This window comes from Hydra vulgaris, chromosome 04, assembly GCF_038396675.1.
Source record: "Hydra vulgaris chromosome 04, alternate assembly HydraT2T_AEP".
NCBI classification, from domain to species: Eukaryota; Metazoa; Cnidaria; class Hydrozoa; order Anthoathecata; family Hydridae; genus Hydra; species Hydra vulgaris.
Window position 1 is genome coordinate 41,350,125 of NC_088923.1, and position 6,738 is coordinate 41,356,862.

Genomic DNA, 6,738 nt, shown 5'->3' on the forward strand with positions numbered 1-6,738 from the left:
ATAAAGTTAGTGAAATCGATATTTTATATACTAATGCTTCACTCCATATAGTAAAGTAACTTAATAGCTCATCTACCTTAAGAGCATCATTTAATTAAGATCTGATGCAAAACTGCCTAAACATTTAAAAAAATAAAACTTACACTATTCAAATTCTCACAACTAAAAAATTTTGGTAAAATTACTTTCTTGGTATATTTAGTGTCTAGAGGATCAAAATGATATAATCTTAGACCTTCTTGATCTTATAAGAATTGTAAATCTTCGATTTTAGATTCATTGGATCTAAGCTTGTCACTTTGAATAAAATCTTTCAATTCTGGAATTCCTATCCAAAAAATACGTTTAACAAAATTTTCGAATCCTAACTTATTTTTAATATCTTGTTTTGAGTTTCTTTTGACATTCTTTAATAAATTAGAATATTTTTGCACAAAATTTTTAAACTTTTTTGAATGTTTACGTCGTTATTAACTGGAAACCCTGCTTTAAATCCATGGATGTTTTATTTTCGCCATGATACATTCACATTCAACTAGTTGACACCTATTAACCTTTAAGTTTGACTTTGGAGGACAATATAGAATATCCAACTTTTTTGTAATTCCATTTGACAAATTTGGTTGACAATATTTAAAGTGTTTAAAGTGCAAGATATCCATACCCATTTGAAGTTGCGTTCCTAAACCATATAGGTTTTTATTAAAATAGTATTACCAATACTATATAAATAGTATAGATAAGCCCCCATTATTTATCTTACAGAGTATAATGTTGTGATGGATTGGTGTCAATATTGAGATGAAAATGTGTTTTAGTGACCATGACTTCTTTTCAGGTTAATACAAATTATCATAAAACCGAATCAACTGCTGTACATTATTTTTATTTCTATGCAACACATACCTGAAATAGCAGGCGTAGCTTTATCAATATTATGAAAAATCTTTTTAGAAGATCTAAAACTGTTATTGCACAAAATCTTGTGTTTCTGATAACTTATATCTATATTTGTTCAGTTCCTGAATTGTATAACTATTTATAATTGTTCTGTTATATCATATTCTGTCATATCATATCTATAATTGTTCAGTTACTAAAATTCAAATTTTTATTTTGAATTTTAAATATCAAAATCAAAAATGTAAATTTCAAATTTTAAATTAATGTAGTGGCTTCATATTAATAGTTTTTTATTTAAAAATAAATTCATATGAAACTTTTGTAAAAGAACATAAGGTGTAACGGTTTGTTATTTAATTTATTTTGGGAAATGGCAGGCGGAGGGCGATGGAAGAATGTCAAGGAAACTTACTTTAAAAAAAAGTTGACATTTTTTTTACAAAGATGAGCCTTGAAGGAGGATGTAGAATGATCAGAAAGTGACCGGTATGTTTTTAAACCTATTTTCTATATATTTGCATCAAATTGAACGAGATACGTATTTTTGAAAATTTACTCATTCTAAGGCACCCTAATATATATATATATATATATATATATATATATATATATATATATATATATATATATATATATATATATATATATATATATATATATATATACATATATATATATATATATATATATATATATATATATATATATACATATATATATATATATATATATATATATATATATATATATATATATATATATATATATAATCAGAACTCTTTTTTTTTTCATGTGCTGTGGTTATCTTTTGTGATTAGTTTAAGTCTAATTTAAGTTTAATTGAACAATATTTTGTTCATGCTCAAGTTCATTTTCTATTCAACAGGTTCCTAAAAATGTTTAAAAAAACTTTCTTTGAAAGTAGATCAACTTAGTAGTCAAATGATAGAAAATTTTATATAAATCCAAAAAAAAATTGTACAAAAAAAATCAAAAACTTATAAAAGTTCATGTTTTTTATTTTCGATATAAAAACTGTAGTTTTTTTGCAATAGAATCTTAAAAAGGATTAACACAAATGACAACCACAGCACATTAAAAACACTGAGTTGTGATTTTCTATCTAAAGGGGTTTTAAGGCTATTTATACATATATATATATATATATATATATATATATATATATATATATATATATATATATATATATATATATATATATATATATATATATATATATATATATATATATATATATATATATATATATATAAAGAGAGAGAAGAGAGAGAGAGGATATCTTTAAATTATTGAGTGATTTTTTATTGTTCTTCTTATTGGTAATCAATTATGATTAAGCTCTCAATACAGGAAGCAGAAATAAAACCTTAGCTGCCCATTTATTTAAACCTGTGAACCAAATCAACAAAATGAAAAAATTTAAATGTTCTATTTTGTTATAAGATTATGTCTAAAAATTGAACTTGAACAACAAAGCATGTTAAAAAATTTCGCAAGTATTCTTAGATAGAACTATATGAAAATGTTTAGTTAAATAAATTATATAATTAGGAAAAAAATGCAGATAAAAAATAATTTATGAATAAATAAATTAGGAATCATCAGATAAAGGTGGTCTCCGAAAATTAAGTAAATAATAGTAGTTCAAAGTTTTTAATTTTTCTTTGAAATTAAGTTCAGTAAAGGGCTTTTTTTTATAAGGGCCGACTAGCGATATATATTTTTTTGACGAATATAACAAACAAAAAATGTAAGATTAAATTACTACACAATATAAATTTGCTCAAAGAAATAAATAATCTCGATAGGTTGCTTACTTCTTTGAGTCTTTGAAGTCTGATAATAAACTGGTATGGTATTATATATTAATATATTTACATTATCAAAATCAAAATGGTAACTTTTTTATACGATATATAGTTTCTATTTATAATGAAAGTATCACAGTTGTTAGGAAACACATCATGAGAAAAAAACATTCCAATATGCCTTGGTTTACAACTAACTTATAGCTAATTTAATTTTTTATTAAAAATATAAGTTAAATTGGTGTTTTTATACACGTTATTGTGCTTTTAATAATCATATACCAAAAATACACTAGAATAAAGGAAAACTATTCCAAAATTTATGCCAAAAAAACTAAAAAATTGCTTAAAAAAAGCAGAAAAACGCAACAACAACAAAAAAAGCATTTTTTTGACTTACTCTAAACTTTAAAAAATATTAAAATATCAAAAATTTTAAATAACATAAAGTTCTGAAAAATAAGGCTACAAAACACCATCCTACAATACTCCCGAAACGCAGTCGAAAAACGGATAGAAGTTTTTTGGTATCAAACTCGATACCGTAAAACGCGGATTTCTACGTACCTATTAAAGGTTAATGTTATGTTCACTTATTATTCAAATAGGTCCAATTTAATTAAAATATTTAATACACTGAAGGAAAAAATTAACTTCAAGATGCAAACAGAGAGTTAAAAAAGTAATTAGCAACTTCATGAAAATCAAAAACATATAAACTATTATTAGATTTCAGTGCGTTAAATCTCTTTGTCATGAGGCTTTTGTAGTTAAACCAGATATCAAACAGTCTAATAATAAAATAAACTATTCCCTTATTCCTGTTTTGTTGAACCTTTTACTTTTTACTTTTAATTATGAACAAAAAAAATGGTAAACGTATAAACAGCCTAAAAAGTCTGTTACAAAAACAAAAACATACGCGAGTTCTAAACCAAAAGCTGAAGCGAAAAGAAGTGCACGAGATACTCAAACTTAAAAAACATATGTATTATAAAAAACGTTTTTTTGGGTTAAAAAAACGGGTTTTTTTTTACCCAAAAGTTATTTCTAAATAATAATTTTTTAATAAAATGATTATTATTTTTGAAATTTTTATATAATTTCGCTTCTTTTGAGACCCAACATAACATATATTTGTAAAAAAAAATTTTTATAATATTATGGACCCGGTAAGTGTTCAAGGGTCTTGTGCTCCCCCTAAATCTAATAAAATTTTGAAAAAATTTAACCGAGTTGCTTGTGAAAACCAATAGAAAGTTTTGGATATTGCTTCTATATATTGGATATATATAGTTTTCATATAGTTTCTATATATTGGATTGCAAAACGCATTGAATAACATGATATTGTTTGTAGTTGTGTTATGCTGAAGTTTCTCCGGATGAGGTTAGCTTTAGCATAGATAGAACGTACTTGTTTTAGAACATCTATGTTTTCCTGCTTATCTTTTGAGTTCAAATGACCTAGGTATTTATATTGCGTAGTTTATGTGAGAATCATGTTAGATAATGTGAAACAAGGGCTATTTACAAGGGATTCATAACTTTTAAAAAACATTATTGGAGACTTAATATTGTTATAATGTCAATGAATGCTACATGCGTAATTGAGCCATGGGGCAGGTAAAAATTTAAAATATCTTTTAAAATAAGAAAAGGTACAAAAGTGCCATGGTTTCCGATTAATTGGGAGTCCCAATGAAACTTTCATTAACACATGAGACAAAAATATGATCCACAATTGTGGAGAAAATTGTAACCAAAGCAATTGGACAATAATTATCAGAATTGGAGATGTCACCATTCTTATCTACCACAGGAGAAATAACAGTGTGAAGTACCAATAGCACGTGTCCAAGGCAAAGCATGGAGAAAAAGTACATTAATAGTATATTAAAGTAATTCGGGCTAGCATAGACATAATGCTCTAACTGAAGTCCAAAATGATCAGCTGCTTTTCTACACGTCATATGATTTATTATAGATTAGACTTGATTGGGAGTGGCAAGATGGGTATCATCCTTAAGCAGATTAATGATAATAAAGTGAAAAAGGAACAGATACTCATGCAGAATATGACTCTTCAGGTTATGACCGCCATATTTTGGCTTAAATATTTACAAAATATTATCTCATTTAAACTATTTTTTTCTTTTTAAATAGTTTAAATTTTTTTCATCTATTAAACACTTGAATTTATTTAAACTCTGTGCATTGATTGTAACAGAGTTTAACTTGTTCCAAATAGCCACAACTTGGTTTGTAAAGAAACTGTACCTTTGCGTGCGGTCTTTTACCAGCTCAGATTTCATTTTTTAATTTTGACCATATGTTATTAATGTTCTGTTATTAATTAATGCTAATTATTGATCAAAGATACACCATTTCAATGGTGTAATTTTTTTCAATTTTTTTTTAAGTATTTTATACATTCGAATTGCATCACCCTTTTACGTCGTGTCTCTTATTTTGTAACTTCAAGAATAACAAGTTTATATTCATACTGTAACTTACGTAATAATGGTGATTATTGATTCTTGTTACTCGCCTTTTCTAATTCTTTAATATTACTTATAATATATAATTTATTTATAATTTAATATATAATTTTCTAATTTTTTGAAATTACCAACAAGATATGGATACCACATTACTGTAAAAGTTTCACCATTAATGTATTTAAGCATGTAAAGGTATGACGCTTAACACCAATAGTTCTATTTGCTTTATTGCAAGCATAAGTAATCTGTTCCTTCCATTTCAAATCATTAGACAACATAATACCCAAGTCATTCTCACAGTCACTCAATGCAATAAGGTGGATTGAACCATTTTTCATGGCTATTTTATAATTGAAATTTTTATTGTTTTTGCCAATATGCATCCTTTTGCATTTTGCGTAACCCTATCAATCATTCATTAAACCGCTAAACCATCAGATTAATATCATTTTGAAGAGTGTAATAATAATTGCAATTGTTTATTTCAGCAATAATTTTGGTATCATCAGCATATAATTTATATTTGTTTTGCAATATTTTGCATAAATCATTAATAAAAATTATGAACAGTATTGGTCCTAAAACACTGCCTGGTGGTACTTTACTAATCAAAAACGCCCAAAAAGATACATATATAATTACTCTTTGTTTTCTGTTACTCAAAAAGTTTGCAATCCATTTTAGTAAGTTTTCATAAATACCGTACACTTCAAGTTTCCTTAGTAATCTTTTATGGGAACAACGTCAAAAGCCTTTGCAAAATCTATAAAAATAATATCAGTTGATGACTTTTTCCAAATGATGTTTGTAATAAAATCTAATGATTCCAGTAGATTTGCCGCGCGTGATTTTCCCTTTGTAAAGTCATATTAATTCTCATTCAAAAGAATGTTTGAAACTAAATATACAAAATTATTTTCTTTTATAAAGGTTTTAAAAACTTTACAGCAGATGGATGTCAAAATTTCTGTAGTTTTAATCTCGCACGTAATCTACTACCCTTTTTAAAGTAAGGGATGGCATTTGCTTGTTTCCATAAATTTAGTAACTCACCACTGCCTAATGATTTCTCGAAAATAATACATAATTGTTTTTTTTAAACCGCAGCAATTTTATGTATTTGCTGTTATTTAAATTCCAACTTGAATGACTTAACTTCTTTTTTTGCATGTTTTTTAAAAAAAACATGCAAAAAAAGTTTCAAGAGATAAAAATTATTATTTTGGAATAAAAGTATTTTTACTATTCTTAAACACCCTGCTATAATATAATTATAATTTACTAAAGTAGATATAAGAATAAACTTATTTAAGAATCTTAAAAAAAAAGGAGGCGGGGGGGATAAACTTCTTTTTTTTGCATGTTTTTAACAAGCAGTATTGTTGTTATTCAATTTTCAAAGTAAATTTTTAAATTTTATTTTGTTTTTCAACTATTGATTGAACTAAATTTTTTTATTAAACCTTATCATGGATTTTTTTGGTACTTTTGCAAGCAACTAAA